This window comes from Camelus bactrianus, chromosome 2 (genome assembly GCF_048773025.1).
Source record: "Camelus bactrianus isolate YW-2024 breed Bactrian camel chromosome 2, ASM4877302v1, whole genome shotgun sequence".
Taxonomy (NCBI): domain Eukaryota; kingdom Metazoa; phylum Chordata; class Mammalia; order Artiodactyla; family Camelidae; genus Camelus; species Camelus bactrianus.
Genome location: NC_133540.1, coordinates 87,680,369 through 87,701,054, shown reverse-complemented (window position 1 = coordinate 87,701,054; position 20,686 = coordinate 87,680,369). Strand labels below are relative to the sequence as shown.

General features: G+C 39.4%; 1 protein-coding gene across 11 annotated transcripts in view; it reads left to right on the top strand.

Annotated features, from left to right (window-relative positions):
• SOWAHB (sosondowah ankyrin repeat domain family member B) overlaps positions 1 to 20,686 on the top strand; it is a 78,028-nt gene that overhangs the window by 40,828 nt on the left and 16,514 nt on the right. For 7 of the 11 annotated variants that reach the window (XM_074345693.1, XM_074345689.1, XM_074345675.1 and 4 more), the window contains 2 exons: positions 8,036 to 8,118; positions 9,668 to 10,352. The gene's annotated coding sequence lies outside the window, so the exon portion shown is untranslated. The other 4 variants (XR_012500247.1, XR_012500246.1, XR_012500245.1 and 1 more) reach the window with 4 other exon arrangements.

The window sequence follows — 20,686 nt, the reverse complement described above, 5'->3', positions numbered from 1 at the left end:
AAGAATTGAAAGCACAGACTTGAACAGATATTTGTACACTAATGTTGATAGCAGCATTATTTTCAATAGCCAAAGAGTGGAAACAACCCAAGCATCCATTGATGGATGAGAGGATAAACAAAATGTGGTAGTACATACAATGAAACACTATTCAACCTTAAAAAGGGAGGACATTCTCATACATGATACAACATGGATGAATCTTAGAGGCATTATTCTCAGTGAAATAAGCCAAAAAAGAAAAGGACAAATTTTACATGATTCCACTTATATGAAGGATGTAGAGTCGTCAAATCCATTGAGACAGATTGTAGAATAGTGGTTGCTAGGGTCTGGGGGGATGGAGAATGGGGAGCTAGTGTTTAATGGGCATGTAGTTTCCACTGGGGAAGAGTGAAAAGTTCTGAAGATGGATGGTGGTGATGGTTGCACAAGTATGTGAATGTATTAAAGTCACTGAACTGTGCACTTAAAAATGGCTATCATGGCTAAGAGGCTGCAGAGTAGGGGCACCTGACCTGGGAAACTCCACTTGCTCATCTATCCTGTCACTGATACAAGAGGTCACTTTGCCTGTCTCCTCATTTCCTTTTCCTTGGCCGGTAGGAAGCATTCCCTTCTCTTGGCCCTCAGCCTTGATCTGTGGGGACCATTGTGGGGGTCAGGAGCAGCCTGGTAGAGTAGCTCATTGCTCTTGGTGCTGTCGGAATCCTGCAGGCACTGTGTAGGCTCCTGGGGTCAGGACTGGGGCAAAGCGCAGGGAGCCCAGGGCACAGCAGCTGAAGCTTGAAACCCTTATGGCTGTGGCTTAGCAATCCAGGTGAGTGAAGATGGAAGCCTGGACCAGACAGGGGTGAGAAGAGATGGACGGAAGTGTTGAGATTTGAGAATGGCTGATAGAGCTTGGTGGCCAATGGGAAGAGCGGCATGAGGAGAAAGAACACCCAAGGAGGGACCCCCAGGTTTCTGGTTTGAGCAACAGGGTGAACGGGGGTGATACTGCTGCGAGGTGAAATACGGAGGGATGGTTGTGTTTGTTGGGGGAGGAAATAAGGTCTGTTTTCTATTTTTGGACATGCTGAGTTTCAGGGACTTGCAATATAGCCAAGTAGCCAGTTACCCTAAAGGAAATACTAGTTTTAATTTTATACAAAGAAGACTCAGAAGGATCCATTAGGGAGAGCAGATTAAGGTTTGAAAAAGAAAAGAAAAGAAAAGAAAAAAGTAGTGTTTAGAAAGCTTCCAAAGAGAATAGAGGACCAGGCGTGCAGCTTGCATAATTTTGGCATCTTCCAGTGCAAGTCTGATTTCTGATTTATGTTTAGTTTCAGCAAGTAACCCACAATGAGTTTGCTTTTCTTGGTTCTCATTAGCAAAATCACTGATTGGAATCCAGAACCAGTTCTGTGGTCTTCCTGATTGAAATCCAAGCCATCATTTCCAGGGCTTGAAAGGGAAGAATAAGACCCTTTAGTTTCTCAGTGCCGTAAAATGCAGCCCCTTAATTTTACATCATAGGGAATGGTTTCTTTGCTTGACTTGCCTTCAAAAGAGTTTTCACTGGGGAGAGATTTCTATGATTTAATTTGCTTTGTCTTTAGATTATGTTTACCTCCCATTTGGCATCTATTATCACTGCGGTTGCAAAATTCAAACATTACTGCTGGGAACCCTGACTGGCCTTGACCTTTCCTGCCTGTCCTCGCTTTCTTATGGCCCCCAGAGCTCGAGGCTACCACCATGTAAATCATCAAGTTTATACCTGAGACCCTCCTCCCTCTGCTTAAACTTGGCGCAGTTTCTCTTCACATCTTAGCCTAGTTTTCCTTCCTCTTTTGAGATCCAGTGCAGAGAACACCAAAGATGGACTTGGGGCACTTGGGTCTGGGGCACTGTCCTACTGCTTGTCAGTTTGTGTGACAACAGAAAAAACAAGAAAGAGCCTGTTGTGATACAGCGGGTACTTTTACACTCGTTATTCTTATCATGGCCTCCTGGGCCTCAATGTCTTCATCTGTGAAGTGGGTATAAACATAAACCCATCTTTCATACGTCACAACACTTGAAAAGACTGACTGCTAAGAGATACGAGAGTCTGTGGGAAACTTCCAGATCTGATTAAAAATATATACAATATTAAGCTTACAGCTTATGTTTCTGAAGCTCCTGAATTGCTACTCTCCTGGTTTTCTTTCCATCAAAAATACCTACCAGCTCCGATTCCAATGCTCTTTTTACCTGAATGATATTAAATTATACAAAAGCTACCATTTATCAAGCTCTTACCAAGGTAGATAATAATTGTATTAAGAATCCCCATTTAGTTTGGAGTCTTGAAAGCAGGTACAAATACACCCATTTTACAGGGGAGGAGAAAGAGGCTCGGAGAGGTTAAAATAGCCAACCCTCCTTTGCACAGTGAATACATAGGTGAGATAGGATTATCAACCAGGTTAGCTGTGAATCTGGACCTCTGGCCTTAACCATGATAATTTACTGATCCACTTAGCTCTTCACTTTTCAAAGCAACCTCTTCTTCTTCCTCCTCTGCTTCCCACTCTCTCTTTCCTAAAAGCATCTTTACTTCCAGGCCTTGAAAATGCGTATTTTGGAAACCACGAGCAAATGAAAGAAATCTGGTTGGATGTTCTCCACTGGGGGCCAGTCATGAGTGTGGGGTGGGGAGGAGAGGGATGGAGGGAAGGGAGGGGGTTAACTGGCTGAAGGAAAATACATGTGACTGTTTGCTGCACCGCATCATCTTTACCCAGACAAGAGATGCTGGGGCCGTGGAACAGTTCTCCAGAAGAGGAGAGGCTCGTTGTTGGCGTTTCAGCTGCCTGGTCCCTAACTCTTCCCTTTTGACAATAATGCTTTCCACCCAAAATCTTGTATGACTTGGGGGTTGGCCAGAGGAGGGAGGGACTGGGGGGCCCAGCCGGAAAGGCGGATGGGGAGAGAAGGAAGATTAAGAAAAGAAAAGCAGCTGGAACGCATCTCCTGGGAACTGGCCAAGAAGGAGGCCTGGGCCCTGGGAAATCTGCTTGTCTCCTTTTAGATCACCCCTCCCAGCTGCCTTCTCAGTCTGTGTGACACAAGGACTTGGCCCACTTGTGGCCGCTTCCAACAGAAGGCGTTGCAGATGTCCTGGAGGACATGGAGACCCCACTGGGGGAGGAGAAGTACTCCAAGCTGCAAGGAGCCCTTTGCCAAAACAGAGAGATGTCCTTCCAAGGGTCAACATTGCAAAACAGAAAATTAAAAAAAAAAAAAAAATCCCTGGTAGAACGAGACTCCAGCCAGCAGGGCAATGAGGTCGACAAATACATGACTATTTAGTGACTGACAGACAACAGAGGGACTGATCTTGCTAGAAGAATTTTTAAACTTAAGTATTTCTGCAAGACTGAGCTCCTGCAGAGCTCAGCATGGGGTAGGAGCCCATGTGGAAGGAAAGGAACCAGGAAATGAGTTTGATAGAATGAATGTGGGGAGAGTGAGAGAATCCCCTGTGGAGGATCTTAAAGTCATTCCAGGCTTGTTTTAAATTTAGAGAAAATTAGGTCATTCCAGAACCATCTTTGGTCTGTGCATGAGGTCAGGAGAAACTATGTTAGAAGATAGATTATATCATGTCACTTCCCTGCTTAAAATCATTGGGAGCTTCCATTAGAATATGAGTAAGTCTCAAACTTCCTGCTGCCGGCTGCAGACTTCACGACAGGTCCCTGCCGATGTTTCCCACTTCATTTCCCACCCAGTAGGCTCCAGCCGTGCCGGCCTTCTTAGGTTCTGAGAGCTCCAAACTCTGGGCCTTGGCATCTGCTACTCCCTTTGCCTAGAAAAATGTTGTTCCTGGCCTCAGCTTATGATAGTACTTCTCAAACTACAGGTCATGACCCATTAGTGCATGGTGAAATTGACTTAGTGGGTCATAACCAACTTAAAAAAAAAGTTAAGTATAATAGAAAATGTATTAGATGTATTAAATTTAATAGAAAATATACTATATAAGGGGAGAGGGTATAGCTCAGTGGTAGAGTACATGCTTAGCATGCATGTGGTCCTGGGTTCAATCCCCAGTACCTACATTAAAAAATAAATAAAAATAAACCTAATTACCTCCTCCCCCAAAACAAAAAAAAGAAAAACAAAAGAAAATATACCGCAAAGACAGATATTGTTTTATGAAATATGTATTGTGTATGTGTATTCTGGATTATGATATAATATAAAACTCTTACTAATGAGTCTCAGTCCATAAACTTTGACAGTCACTGGCTTAGGAGTTGGTGATGTATAATTCACGCTTTTTTTTCTTTCCTAACAGTATAACCTAGCAAGACCCTATAGGACCTTCCTGGGACAGACTTCTCCCCATATAGGACCTTCCTGGGACAGACTTCTCCCCATATCCTCTTCAGTAGCTCCTCTCTTAAGTACCAAGATAACAGTATCTCATGCATAGTTCCTGAGTTTTTTCAGATGTTAAAAACCACCACCAAATGGAAGAAATTAACCACTTGATGATCACCAGCACGCAGCCCCCAGACCTTCTGGTGCCCAAGGACTGAACACCATCAACCAATCAGAATCTTGCACAGCTGATCACATACCCTGGGCCGCTCCCCCCACCCCCCACCCCATCAGCTGGCCTTTAAAGATGCTCAGCTGAAACCCTTCAGGGAGTTCAGGGATTTTTTTTTTTGGGCACGAGCCACGTGTTCTCCTTGCTCGGCCCAGTAATAAACCTTTCTTTCTCTGCTCCACACTCTGAGGTTTTGGTTTGTTTGGCCTCACGGTGCCTCGGGCACATGACCTTGCGTTCGGTAACAGCAGGTAACAACTTTGATTTACAAGAAGCTTTCTGATCTCTTTGTAGAGGCACTATTATAAATGTTCGATAGAAATGAATTGAGCCTGGCCTCAAAGATCATTAACCAGCTTTAAAAAGTTTTCACATCTGCTTGAAAGCTGGTTAGTGTCTTCCTGCTTCCAGGCTCCAAGCCTTTGTGGTGTTAATAGGCGAAAGATAGCATGTGGGAGCCATGATTAAAAGTTCTATAGCAGACATTGCTGTTTAGCCAACCCAACAGCCTTTCCCAGACTCCTATTTGCTTGCCATATTTTACTGCAGAGCCTGGAAAAGCTAAATATCCCACTCTTCAGATGCCCTTGCAGCTAAGGATGGCCATGTGACACCGATCTGGTCGGTGAGACGTAAATGAAAGTCTGCTTGAATATTGTTGGACATTTTTTTTTTTTTTGCTTTTCTAATAAAAGAAGCTCTGGTTGGCATTGCCTACACCTCTCCTTCCTACTCTGAATGAGGACTTGACGCCTAGAGCTGTTTTGAATCAGCAGCAGCCATATTTTGATGATGAGGGAAAGTCCTAGAAAATCAGAGATGCTGGCTCTGATAACTGGGAATTCTGTAAGCTCTACTCATGTCACATTTGCTGATGTCCCAGTGGCTAATGCCAAGCTCAGAGTCAATATGGCAGAGAACCACACAAGGGTGTGGATACCAAGAAACGTGATTCACTCGAGTCCTTAGTATAACAATCTACCATTCCCTTCCTCAGGACACTGTATTTCCATCTATTGGAAAATTGTTATAGTATACTTATTTTATTAGAACAAGTCACTTGGCTGTCATCTGCTTAAAAATTATTGTAATAAATATGCAAATTTGTGATGTCTAAAATGTGAATGGTACCCTTTTAGATTTAGCATCATGGTGCAGTGCACAACCCACACAACCATATCTAGTGGCCCTAATAAGTCTTCTCAGCTCACTTTGTGTGTGAGGATCAGGCTCAAGCTTTATGTGTCTTTGGTGCTTCACACCTAATACCATGCCTGATATTTTATAAATACATGATTCTTCTGTCACTTTCTCCAAATTCCATTTGCCTACCACAGAGCTGCCAGGGTTAACTTTTTAAACAAAATAAAAATAGCAACTAATATATTTTGAGCCCTTCTAATTTAATGTTCCAGGCACTGGGCTAAGTATCTCATTTAATACTCATGACAACTTTAGGAAGCAAGCATCTTTATTATTCCCATTTTATAGGTGAGAAAATTGACATTTAGACATATTTTGTAACCTGCCACAAATCACACAGCTAGTTCAAGGCAGAGTAAAACAAGTTTGCCTCCAAAGCAATATTTCTCACAGCGAGATCTCTGTACCATCTGCAGCAAAATCACTGAAGGTACTTGTTAAAAATCCAAAGTCCTGGGCCCCACCCCAGACTTATGAAGGCTTCAGCCTCTGTGCATGGTTTACCAGGTTCTTCATAATTTCATCATTGCCTTCCTTTCTTCCTTCATCTTGGCTTGGCCGTCTCCACTGCCTCCCAGTACCTGCACGCAAATGTACACACAGCAGATACACGCAGAACTCAACATACTGGGATATGCTGGTTCCTCACCTTCGAACCTGCACTCACATAGTTCCTTCCTGGGATAACTTCACTTCCATTTCTTCCCACTTAGGCCGCAGTCTGCTGAAATTCCTTTTATCCTGCAAGGCTCAGTTTAAAAGCTAACTTCTCTGAGCAGCCCTTCCTATTGCCTCTCCCACCAAATGGCTGATGCTTCTGAGCTTTTCTCAGTATTCACCGTAAGCTCTACACCACACTTACCAAGCAGCCTGCTGGTTTTTTCCCTCACGTCTTTATTCTTATCATATTTCTCACGTCTCACTTGCTCTGACCTCAGTGGGGCATTCAGTGAGTTTCAATTTTTTTCCTTTTCGATGCAACTGACACATAACACATTAGTTTGAAGTGTATAACATAATGATTCAATATTTGTATTCATTGTGAAATGATCATCTCGATAAGTCTAGTTAACATCCATCACTGCACAGATCCAAAACTTTTCTTGTGATGAGGACTTTTAAGATATACTCTGTTAGCAACTTTCAAATATGCAATACAGTATTATTAACTATAGTCACCATGTTGTACATTGCATACCCATGACTTGTTTTATAACAGAAGTTTATACCTTAATAATTTTTAATGTTTTTTAATAAAGTCAAATGCTTTAAAACAATACTTCTAATGTAAAAATCATAACTTCTTAATAAACTAGGTCTCATATCTCAAATGAAACTAAAAAAACAAACACAACCACAAAGCAAGACATCATTTAAAAAAAGCAGGAATAGGAAGAAATGCTAGTATTTAGAGTAAGTATAGATTCAAGGATATTTCCTTGTTTTTATTTCATTTTTATTACAGAAAATTCAAATATACACCAAAGTAGAGACCAGCACACTGTTTCCTGGAGTACCTATCACCCAGCAGTTACCACCATGCTGCTGTTCTTTCAAATGGTGCAAATTCTAAAATGCTATTATTAATTCAAAAACAGAAAGCTAAAAGCAATTTAGTTAATTTTAAAACACCCTTGTGTGTAATACTGAAAAAACCAGCCATAGTTTAAAAAGAATGACATTAACAGTTAGTATCTAGTCATTGGTGATGAAAACCTACAGGAGGGAATGGGAATCAACAGTTTCCTACTCTAAGCAGCTTTTGGGGAGGAGTGAAAAGAAGATGGGGTCTCAGACTGCCCTGGCCTGGGGGCTGGGCTGACAGGTGGGGGTGTCAAATACTTTTTGCTTTCCTGCTCAGATTCATTAGTGGCTGGTTGAAAGCTAGATGAGAAAGTGATGATAACTGGGCCAGAAGTTTCTTTGAAGGGAAATGGATATCTAAGGTTTTGACTTCCGCCATGAATTCACAGTGAATCTTATTTTTAGATGTCAGATGATGTCTTTTGGAAACAGTCCAATTATAGTGTTTTGTGAGTGCGTGTTATACATTCATTTGTTTACTGTAAACATTTAAATTATCCTACAATTTGTGACTTTATCAATTTTTAAAAAAAGCATTCTGGGAGCCTCAGCAAATGGCAGTGGCCTGGGATGCTCCTGACCTCCGTAAGACTCTGGTGGAGGTTAGAAGGATTCAGAAAACCTTGTGCCCTTCAGTGTTGCCCCTGGTTTTCTTCACAGGTGGCTCCTGTCTGAAACTGATGGAAATAGTGCCAAAGTTAGAACGGTGTCCACGAATGGCAAAAAGACCAAGAAACCATCGGGTAAGGAGGCTGAAGATACACGGTTGGAGAAGCAGCAAGGAAAAAATAAGAGAGAGAGAGATGGGGTGGACATAGTAAGTCTGGACCTGCGAGACAGGGGAGACCCTCCGTGGACTCGTGGGGGCCACAATAGGAAATCTGGACTTTTATTTAGTACAAATGTTTTTGCCTCTCTTACAGAGGAGAAATCTTTCATATCCTCTCAGGGTACAAAAAAGCCAGGGTCTTAATAATTAGTTTTTTTAAAACTTGAAAGCAAATCCCAGGGTGCCTTCCGTAGACGGACACTCAGGGAGAGCCTGAATTCCCTTGTCTTAGAAGAAAAGGAACGCTAGGAGGCTTCCAACCCCCGCACCCTGGGCAGGCAGCTCTGACAGAGCCCTCTCAGATCCCTGGGAGGGCTTCCTGGCTTGTCGCGCAGGCGGACAAGAAGAGGAATTCAGGGTTTCCTTGTAGGTGTGCCGACCCGAGAAGGGGAGCAGCCCTTAGCAAAGCAAGGAGTAAGAATTGCTGACAAGCTTCACCCCCCACCCCCCGCAAAGAACGCGGGAAGTCTCCGTAGAGTTGATGGTGTCCTGGAGAAAGGGTGGCCTTGGTGAAAACTGCAGGGTCAGCTCGATGCTTGGAATGACCGCTCCCGACTGCCCTGCCCTTTCTAGGCTCTCCTCCTGAAGGGGAAGGATGTACAAGGGGAGGGAAGGCTCCCCCACACAGGGAAGGCTGTTGGGCGGGGAAAGAGAGCTAGCGTCTGGGAGAACCGCCAATAGACATGGTCCCCGGGGCGGCCCGCTAATGAGCTCATCCATCCAGGCAGGTTAAATGACAGGTAAGTGTCGCCCGAAATGCAGTTCACACAGCTGAAAGTCACAGAGGGAAAGATACGCAATCGCGATCCTTTCCTTTGCATGCGATTCACGGCGGAGGGGTTGCAGGAGAGGGCGGAAGGATAGACTAAAAGAGAGAATGCATTTTTTCCCCCTCTCCTTTTCTTTTCTAGTAGCAAGGGTGTAGAGCGTAAGCGTGGCATTTCTCAGAAATCTAAAAATAAAAGTGATTTTTTGTCACAGATTTAATTAATATTTCCCAAGTATTTTTGACTTGCAGCGCCAAATTAATTTGATTGTAAGCTGTTTAGGGCTCTTGCTAGTGAATGAACACATGCTCTTGGGCGTCTCCCCCCAGTCCCCAGTAGAAGAACACAATGCTAGGCTTTTGCAGTCCAAGTATATGCAACAAGCTGCTGCTGTTTTATGTCTATATATAAAGAGAAGCCACATGGAAATGTGAATGAGGCATGAGAGTCCAAGATTTTAATAAATACCAAACAGGAAAAACTAAAAGTACTTGCTTGGGATGAATGGTGTTCTTTGCCAACTGTCTGTTAAAGCATTTTGATTCCAATTCAGGAAGGAGGGCAGGAAGGGAGTGAGAGGCAGGAAGGAAACCTCTTCGGGTGCATGGGGTAATGCTAATACATTCATTCCTGCTTCCCACGCCCATGGCATCTTTCTCCTTTAGAACTCTATTTTTATCTGTGCTCTCTTTATAGCTTCTTTCAACAGTTTTCAGCTTACAGATGGGTGATGAGGCATGAAGAAGGTGAAGTATCCAAACTGGATCCCAATATGAACCTGGTTTCAAGTAGAGTTTCTTTAAGACCTGCCACAAGCTTAACCCCCAGCAAGCTACTTCATCTCCCATTCCTGGGCATTTGCAAGCACCGAGCCGGAGCCCACGGGAGCAGGAGAGGAGCAGAAGGGCCATTATTTGGTTGTGGCCTCCTGGTTATCAAGGGCCTCACATACGGCCTTTTGGCATTATCTCCAGATAAGCCTATGCATGCAGTCATTATATTAGTGCATGCATGTCAAGAGCTTTGGTTTATTAAAAGATCTTTAAAACACACCACAATTAAAGTTTTTGTAACTGTTCTGGCATGTCTCCATTTCAAAACATATGTTCAGAGCGTCAAATGAAGTAGCCCAGGCCTCTATCACCTTCTAAGACTTGAGTACACTGTGATCAAACGCACACAAGCAGGGAGTAATCTTTCCTGCGTCCAGCGTCATCCTTGATGAAGTGGAGGGTAGAAGTTCCCCTCAAGTGGTCTCCCCCACTAAGAAGCCAAGGGGCGATGACAGAGTCTACATCGTATGGGAACCCTTGGTCTCCGGGAATATTTTTTTTTGCTGTTTTCACAGCTTTTTCCGGAGCCGCGAGTGGAACCCGTGGAGGTAACAGACGCAGAAAGTCGCGCAGCTTCTCCCGCTCTTGGCCCCGCCGGGCTCCGTCCTCCCGGCGCCCAGCGCCCCGGATGTGGGGTTTCCTCACACGGCTCCTTCCTCCTCCAAGGAGCGCCGGGCGGCAGATGTTCATTGTTAGAAGGAAACGTAATCAACCGCGGCTGTTTCTCGTCTGAGATAATGCCAACGCCCCGGGGAGGTGCCAAACCTGGCGGGGGGATCGCAGCGGGGGCCGGGAGGACCGGCCGGCAAGTTAAAAGGGAAAACGAGGTTGGAGATCTTCATTAGCGGCTTTTCATTTTTCGGGTGGAGCCGGGAGGAGAGGGGAAGCGGTCAGGGAGGGAGCGGACGCTTGGCTGCTGACTGTAGGGGACGCGGCGGGGAGACCGAGGCTGCGAAGAGGTAAGTAGGGCCGCCGCCCTCCCTCCCTCCCTCCTGCGGTCCCCGAGAACATCGCGACGGCCTGGGGGACCGCGGATGCGAAGGCAAGGAATTCGGGGTCTCGGTGCCCAGGGAGGAGATGGCCGTGGGGAGAGGATTACACCACAGAATGGAGTGGCGGGTGCTCATGTAGACGTTCAGACCTATTCACGGAGGGCAGTCAAAGCACAGGGGAGTTAAGTCAATGTGGTAACCATTATTTAATGTTTATTATTCTTTTGGAAGCTTGTAAGCACCTGGAGGAGGGCAGGGGCCAACTGTGTCTGTTTTGCTCACTGCTCTATCACTCCCACCTGGAGTAACTCCTGGGAAGTAGAATGAGGCGTCCACTAACCAAGTGCCTATGAAATATATAACGTATATATGTATGATATATATGTGAAGTGTGCATGTATATACTTTATATTTGTGAAGTCATCTGATCCTCGGCATAATCCTATGAGATGTTAGCCCCATTTTACAGATGATCAAACTAAGGCATGGGATGATCAAGGAGCTAGCACAAATAAGAACCGAGTGGAGTTTGTTTTTGCTTCCCCTGAGTTGTCTACATTTTCCCACTAGATCTTTATCTCTAAGATCCTTAACTGCTTTCTTGGAAATCTGTACTTGGAAAAAGAACTGTAACTCGCTCATACTAAGGTTCATGCTAAGCTAATAGCATTTCATCTTCAACCAGTATTCAATGAGGCTACCCAGCAAGATAAGTAGATGGATAGAATGGATTAATTCATGAGAAAGCAAGAATAGTAAAATGCTAGCAGTAAAATCTAGGTAGTGAGCATATGTGTTTTCACTGTAAAATTATTTATTTTTTGCTATATGTTTCAAAAATTTCAAGGCCTTGATTCCTATATGGGAAAGGGGAGGAGTACTGATTTTAAAAAAAAAAGTAAGACAAATTTTTGTCTATAAAGAGCTTTTAGTCATTAGAGAAAATAAAGCACATATACAAATAACTGATTTCTAACTCTGGGATAACATTTTGAGATCATAAATCAGGACTTTTTTTTTTTTTCTTTCTGTATGTTCTTTTCCTTCCCCACATCCAAGACAAGGGATATGGCTGACTGGGGAAACTAGAAGGAGGCTGTAGCTCTTTTTGGCTTTTATGTCAAAAAGTCTGGATTTTCAGAAGAGCAGAGGAGTATTGCTTCCTAACCCCTTCGATTAGAAAGAGATTCTGGAAACGGAGTGGCTCTGCTGACCTGCTGGCTCATGTTAAGAAGTAGTAAGTGCTCAGATTAGAAATGGCTGTGTGTCCTTTAGAATGGTAACCACCTTATTCTAATTTATTTAAACTAGGACACATTTGACAGCGAAGGGCGCACTATTGATAATTACACTGGGGCAGTAAGCATAAACCAGGATTGTCCCAGGTAAACTGGGATTTATAAACTGGGAACAGAGGCTGCCTCAGAAAAGACTTGAATGCTTATGTTTACTTACTGACTAAGGTGGCCCATTCCCTTCCATTCCACCTTCCCTGAGAGTTAAATTCCATCCTTAGAGAGTCATTCCTTTAACTTAAATTTGACCCTTGTTGAATTTCAGTTAGCTAGGTTGCTCCTTATTACCTCCTTTGGCTCTGTTTCCTGCACGTCCACAATCCCCAGTGCTCCGTATTTTTCTTTTCTCTCCTAAGTGATCGAATTCATTCCGTGACACTCACTACCAACATGCATCTGGCTCCCACACCCAGTACTGACCTCTGTCTTAAAGCTCCAGAAGCATCAGAAGCAGGGCACAGAACCATCAAGCCACTGGGCCTGAAGGAGCCCTGCAAATAGGAGTGATGGATGGAGAGCCAGGGTAACCTAGGTGACTGTTAATTGATGGTGCCTTCCTCCTTCCTCCTTCCTTCATGGCTCTGCACTGCCAAAGCCCCCTGGAGCCCTGGCACAGCTCAGGGTGATAGTGGGGGAGCGGAGTGGGCCTAGAAGTCATCAAGATAAAATGAATATTACTTATCTATTCATTCAACTTGGAAAGGGAAGAGAGAAGGAACAACTAACTATTTGGTAATACAAGAGCAGGGATCATATCTGTTTTGTTCAACACCTTCTAACAAAAGCATTTCAAAGTAAACCTTAAAAATTATTTGTTGAATAAATGAATGAATGAGTCAGGGAGGTAAATCTGCTCTAGGAAGAATGGTAGTGCTAATAACAGAAATAGAGACAGGAAGTGAAGTGGGTTTAGGAGGGAAGATAGTTTTGGTTTTGGTTTCAAATACTGTCTTTGAGGTGGCAGCAGCATAGTCCCAGTACCGAAGTGTGAATCAGCTGGTTATGTGTGGATAGAGCTTTAAGACAGAGGGCAGTGCTGGCTTTCAGAGCTAGGTACATGTTGGCAGCGAGTGTCATGGAATGGATTTGATCACTTAGGAGAGAACAGAGTAACACTGAGCGCTGGGGATTGGGGGTAAGCAGGAAATAAAGCTAAAAGAGATAATAAGGAACAATCAAGCTATTTGAATTTTAACAAGGGTTAAATTCAAGTTAAAGGAATGACTCTCTAAGGATGGAATTTAACTTTCAGGGAAGGTGATATGGAAGGGATGGGCCACCTCAGTCAGCAAGTAAACGCAAGCCACTAACGTGTGATTTTTGTTTGTTTGTTTCCAATATCTATTTTTAATTTCTTTGTTTTGTAATAGAGGACCTTTGCTCTCACTAAGTTTTTCCCCCCAACAATTTATTTTGAAAAATTTCAAACATACAACAAAAAGAATTTTACATTGAAAACACATAGACCCACAGCCTAGATTCTACCACTAACATTTTACTCCTCCTGCATTATCACTAATCTATCAATGCTCTCTCTCTACTCATCCATCAGTCCATTTTAATTTTTGATACATTTCAAAGAAAATTGCAGACACCCCCTAAATTCTTCAGCAGACCTATTATTAATCAGAATTCAGTATTTGCTTAGTTTTTTCTTTTGATGTAATAACTAAATATAATAAAATGAACTAATCTTAAGAGTATATGCAATGAGTTTGTCCCAAACATTTATTGTAACAGTTTTCCAAATATACAGCAATGCTGAAAGAATTTTATCCTTTACTTACCACCTAGATTTTACCATTAACATTTTCCTATACTTGCTTTTTCATAATCTACCCATTCATCTGTTTCTCTGTCCATTAATCCACCTAATTTCAAATACTTTCTCTCCAATACTTCAACATGTAATGTATATCATAAATCAGAGATTGATATGTATACAGTTTTCTTTCTTTTAATGAAGATTTTACATCTAGTAAAATGCATAAATCTTAGGTGTACATTCACTAAATTTTAACAAGCAGACACCTGTGTAACTCAAATCTCTATAAGATATAGAACATTACTATCAGCCAAGAAAGTTTCTACGTGCTCCTTCCCCACCCAAGCCCTGCCCTTGTTTGCCCCAGAAACAATCACAGTTCTAATTTTTTTTCCACCAGAGATTTGACTTGCAGTATGTACATGAAAGGCTTCTATCACACAGTGTAATTATTTTTGAGATCGTTTATATTGTTGCTTATATCAGTAGTTCATATCTTTTTATTACCGAGTAGAATTCCATTGAATGAATATACCAAATTGTTTGTGAGCTCTCTTATTGGTGGATACCTGGGCTGTTTGCAATTTTGGGGTATGCTGCTATAAACTCCTTCTACAAGTCTTTTTGTGTTTTCATTTCTCATGGGTAAATACCTAAGATTGGAATTGCTGGGTCATAAGGGTAAGTATATGTTCAGTTTTAAAAGAAACTGCCAGGTATTTTTCCTAATGTGGTTGTACCATTTCTCACTCCCATTAACAGTGTATTAGAGTTCTGTGCTCCACATACAGACATCTGAAATTGTCAGTCTTTCTCATTTTAGCTATTCTGATGGGTGTGTAATGATAACTCACGGTGCTTTAAATTGGCATTTCTCTGATGTTTAATGATGGTGAACACTTTTTCATATGATGATTGTATATAGGTTCTTTAGTGAAATATTTGTTCAAATACTTTGCCCATTTAAAAAATTGGTTGTTTATCTTTTTCTTATGTTGTAGAAATTCTTTATATATTCTGGATACCTGTCTTTGGTTAGATATATGATTTGTGAATATTTTCTTCCAGTCTGTGGCTTGCATATTCATTATCTTAATGATAGTATGTGATGAGCAGAACTTTTAAATTTTGATGAAGTTAAATTTATCTTTATTGCTTTTTGTGACCAATTTGACAAAACTCAGCCTACCCTCAAGTCACAAAGATGTTTTCTTAGGTTTTCCTCGAAAAACTTAGGATTTTAGCCTTTGTGTTTAGACCTGCAATTCATTGAAAAATAACTTTTGTGTATGGTGAAGAAGGGGCTGGATTCATTTTTTCCTATATGGACATCTAGTTATTATTGCATTATTTGTTGAAAGGAGTTTTTCCCCTATTTACGTGTTTTGGTGACTTTCCCCTCCAAATGACCATATAAATGCCTGCTGTTTCTGAACTCTGTTTTGTTCCATAGATCTATTTGTTGATCCTTAAGTCAGGATCACACTTGCTTGATTAATCTAGTCTTATAGCAAATCTTGGAGTCAGATAATGGAAATACTACAAATTTGTTATTTTCCAAAATTCTTTAGGTATCCTTTAGGTATCTTTGAATTTCCAGAAAAAATTTAAAGCAAGTTTGTCAATTAAAAAAAATGTTTCCTGGGATTATGATTGGATTATATTGAATCTATGATCAGTTTGGGGAGAATTGACATTTCTCCGTTTATTTAAACTTCTTTAATTTCTCTCAACAATGTTTTATAGTTATTAGTGTAGAAGTCTTGCATGTCTTTGGCTAAATTTATTCCTAGTTTGGTTTTTTAATACAATTATAAATTATAATTATCAATTAAATTTCCAGTTCAATTTTCTTTTTTTTTTTTTGAAAGATAATTGACATGTAACACTGTAAGTTTAAGGTTTACAGCATGTTAATTTTATACGTTTACATACTAGGTTACAGTTGCCATTGTAGTATTAGCTAACACCTCTATCACATCACATAATTATTTTTTTGTGATGTGAACTATTAAGGTCAGCTAGTTTGATGTTTGTAATACAGTATTGTTGTCTATAATCACTAGACTGTGTCTTAGATCTCCAGGACTTATTTATTTACTAGTTTTAGTTCAATTTTCAATTGTTTGCTGCTAGTATATAAGAATACAATCATTTTAGTATATTTACCATGTATCCTGAAACCTCATTAAATACACTTAATAGTTCTCACATTTTTTTGTAGATTGCTTGGGATTTTTTTTTTTTTTTTTTGTCAACAACTTTGTCACAGGCAAAGAGAGATGATTTTACTTCTTTCTTTGCAAATGTTTACCTTTTATTACTTTTGCTTTATGGCAAAGACTAGGACCTCCAGTATGATCTAAGAGGTGGTTACAGTGGGTATCCTTGCCTCGATTCCAGTTTTAGGAGGGAACACTTACTATTTCACCATTAAGTACGATGTTAGTTGTGGATATTTGGGTGAGTTGTATTTTTCAAGGAAGTGTTCATTTCATCTATATTGTTAAATTTTGGTGCATAAAGTTGTTCGTAATATTCTCTTATTATCCTTTTAATATTTATAGGATCTGTAGATCTTTCCTGACATAAGTAATTTGTATTCTGACTTTTTTCTGGATCAGATTCCTAGGGCATTAACAGTTTTGTTGCCTTTTGCCATTGTTAGTTTCCTTGATTTTGTCTGTTTTCTTTTTTGTTGATTTCTACTTTTCCCTTATTATTTCCTTATTTCTCCTTACTTTTGTTTTACGTTGCTATTTCTTTAGCTTTTTAAAGTGGAAAAAAAAGGTATTTATTTTTAAGTATTTTAGACCATTCTTCTTTTCTAACATAAGTGTTTAAAACTATCAGTTTTCCCCATTCACTTCTTTCAATATATCACACTATTTTGGGGGGCTGGGGGAAGGTATTTAGGTTATTTATTTTTTTAAATGGATGTACTGGGGATTGAACCCAGGACCTTATGCACGCTAAGCACACACTCTACCACTGAGCTACACCTTACCCCCATCACACTATTTTTTACTGTGTTTCATTAATATTCAGCCTAAAATATTTTTAAATTTTTCTTATGATTTCTTTTTTGACCAAGATATAATATTAAAGTGTATTGTTTAATTTACAAATATTGGGGGGATTCATAATTATCTTACTGTTATTAATTTCTAATTTAATTCCATTGTCAAAGAACATAATCTGTATGGTTTTAATCCTTTTAATTTTGTTGAAACTTGCTTTATGGCCATATATATTCTATCCTGGTGTATATACTATATGTAATTGAAAAGAATTGTATTCTTCTATTGTTAGGTGTAATGCTGTATAAATAGCAGTTAGGTCAAGGTGATTGGTAGTATTCAAATTACCTATGTTCTTACTGAGATTTTTTTTTCTGTCTAGTTTTTCTTTCAGTTGATGATGGAGAGATGGTGATTATGGATTTGTATTCTCTCTTTAATTTTGTCTATTTTTGCTTCATGTATTTTGATGTTCTTCTATTAGACACATATGTATTTATAATTATATCTTTCTAATGAATTGACACTTTTATTATGAAATGTCCCTCTTTATCTCTGATAATACTTTTAATCTTGAGGTCTATTTTATCTGATATTAATATAGTCACTCTAGTTTTATGATTAGTTTTTGCATGGTTTCTCTTTTTTCATCTAATTACTTTTAAATTGTTAATTTCTTTATATATTTAAATGTGTCTTGTAGAAAACATAAAGTTGGGTCTTGATTTTTATAATTTTTTTGAAGTTTCTACCTTTAAATTGGAACATTTAGGGCATTAAAATGTATTGTAATTATTTGTAAGTAACATATAGGGCTACCACATTTTCTCTTTCTCTCCTCTGTTTTTTATTTCTGAGTATTTTAAAAATTCCACTTTAACTTATAAATTGGCTATATAGTTATGGCTTTTTAAAAAATTGACAGTCCAGGGACTGCAGTTATAGATCCTGATGCTTTGTAATTTATTAAAGTCCTTATTTTTTTCTTTCATTCAAATTGGATAATTTCTGTTGATCTGTTTTCAGGTTTACTGACTGTTTCCTTCATCATCTTTATTTTGCTTTTAAATCCATTCGGTATATTTTTAAATTTTAGATGTTTTATATTTTAGTTTTATCATTTATGTATGTTTCCTTTTTATAGTTTTTATTTATCAGCTGAGATTTCCTATCTTTTTGTTAATTATGAGCTTTCATTAATGAGCGCTTTCTTTTACTTCACTGAGCATAGTTAAAGTAGCTGGCATAATGTGTGTGTGTGTGTGTTAATTCCAACTTCTGAGTCATTGCAGGATTGTTCTTTGCTGATTGTCTCTTCTCTTGAGATTGGGTCACAAATTCCTGTTTCTGACTGTGTCAAGCAGTTTTATATTGTAACCTGAATGATGTGAACATTATATCCTGGAAACTGTCTATTCTGCTATAGATTTCTCCAAAAGGTGTTGATATTTTTGACAAGCAGTTAACGTTTTTTCTTTTCTTTTTTCATTTGTTTTGGTTTGTTTTTGTTTTCTGTTGATTTGGGTTTTGGGGGAGTAATTAGGTTTAATTAGGTTTACTTATTTATGTATATTTTTTAATGGAGGTACTGGGGGTTGAACCCAGGACCTCGTGCATGCTAAGCATGCACTCTACCAATAAGCTCTACCCTCCCCCCGACCTTCATTATATTGAGTCATGAATGGTTGTTGATTATGTCAAGTGCTTTTTCTGCATCTATAGATCATATGATTTTTATCCTTCATTTTGTGCACGTGATATATCACATTGATTTGTGGATGTTGAATCCCTGGAATAAATCCCACTTGATCATGATGTATGATCCTTTTCATGTATTATTGAATTCAGTTTGCTAATAGTTTGTTGAGAATATTTGCATCTGCGTTCATCAGGGATATTGACCTGTGATTTTCTTTTCCTGTAGTGTCCTTGTCTGGTTTTGGTATCAGGATAATGGTGGCCTCACAAAATTGAGTGTGGAGGTATCCCCTCCTCATCTATTTTTTTGGAAGAGTTTGAGAAAGATTGGTATTTGTCTTTAAATGTTTGGCAGAATTCACTTGTGAAGGCATCTGGTCCTGGTCTTTTGTTTATTGGGAGTTTTTGTTTGTTTGTTTGTTTAATTACTGATTCAATCTTACTAGTAATTGCTCTGCTCAGATTTTCCATTTCTTCATGATCCAGTCTTGGTAAGTTACATGTTTCTAGGAAGGTATTCATTTCTTCTAGGTTTTGCAATTTGTTAGCATATAATGGTTCATGGTAGTCTCTTGATCCTTTGTATTTCTGTGGTATCAGTTTTAATGTATCCTTTTTCATTTATAATTTTATTTTAGTCTTCTCTTTTTGTTCTTGGTGAGTCTAAAGTCTTGTCTATTTTGTTTGTTTTCAAATCACCAGCTCTTAGTTTCATTGATCTTTCTATTGTCTTTTTAGTCTCTATTTCATTTATACTGTCTGATTTTATTTCCTTTCTTCTAATAATTTGAGCTTAGTTTGTTCTTTTTCTGATTCATGGAGGTATAAAAGTAGGTTGTTTGAGATCTTTCTTGATTCTTAATGTAGGCATTTATCAGTATGAATTCTATACATTCTGTTGCTTTTGGATGATTTTCTGTCTGGATGAGCTATCCATTGATGAATGTTGGGTATTGAAGTCCCCTACTATTATTGTACTGCTGTCTTTTTCTCCCTTTAGGTCTGTTAATATTTGCTTTCTATATTTAGGTGCTCCTATGTTGGGTTATAAACACTTACAAATGTTATTATATCCTCTTGTTGGATTGACCCCTTTATCATTATATAATGGCCTTGTCTCTTATTACAGTCTGTGTCTTAAAGTCCGTTTTGTCTGAAATAAGCGTAACTGCTCTAGCTTTCTTATTGGTTTCCATTGAAATGGAATATCTTTTTCCATCTCTCCACTTTCAGTCTGTGTTCTTGAAGCTGGAGTGAGTGTCTTGCAGGCAGCATATAGTTGGGTCAGGTTTTTTAAATTCATTCAGTCCCTCAATGTCTTGATCAGAGAATTTCGTCAGTTTACATTTAAAGTACTTATCGATAGATACGGACTTACTCTTACCATTTTGCTTTCTGACTGTTTTGTAATTCTGTTCCTTTCTCCTCTTGCTCTCTTCCTTTGTGATTTGATTTTCTGTAGTGGTAGGGTTAGATTGCTTTCTCACCTTTTATGTGTCTACTGTAGATTTTTGCTTTGTGGTTACCATGAGGCTTACATAAAACATCTTAGACTTATAATAGTCTATTTTAAGGTGATAACTTAAGTTCAAATGCATTCTAAAGTTGTATGTTTTATTCACCTCAACATTTTATGTTTTTGATGTCATGGTTTACATCTTTTTATCTTGTATATTGATTGACACATTATTGTAGTTGTAGTTATTCTTACTGCTTTTTTCTTCTAAACTTTGTAATAGATTTATAAATGATTAGCCCACCACCATTACAACATTTTACTGTATATTTACCAGGGAGAGTTATACTTTTAATATGTTTCCTAATTACTGTTTAGCACCCTTTTGTTTCAGCTTAAAGATGTTCCTTTAACACTTCTTGTAAGGCCAGTCTAGTGGTGAGGAGCTCCTTTAGCTTTTGTCTGGGAAACTCTTTTTTCCTTTCTTTCTGTTTTTTTTTCTTTCTTTTTTTCTTTCTTTACTTCTTTCTCTCTCTCTTTCTCTCTCTCTCTTTCTCTTTTTCTCTCTTTCTCTCTCTCTCTTTCTCTCTTTTTCAATTCTGAAGGACAGCTTTGCTGGGTAGAGTCTTCCTGGTTGGCAGTTTTTTTTTTTCTTT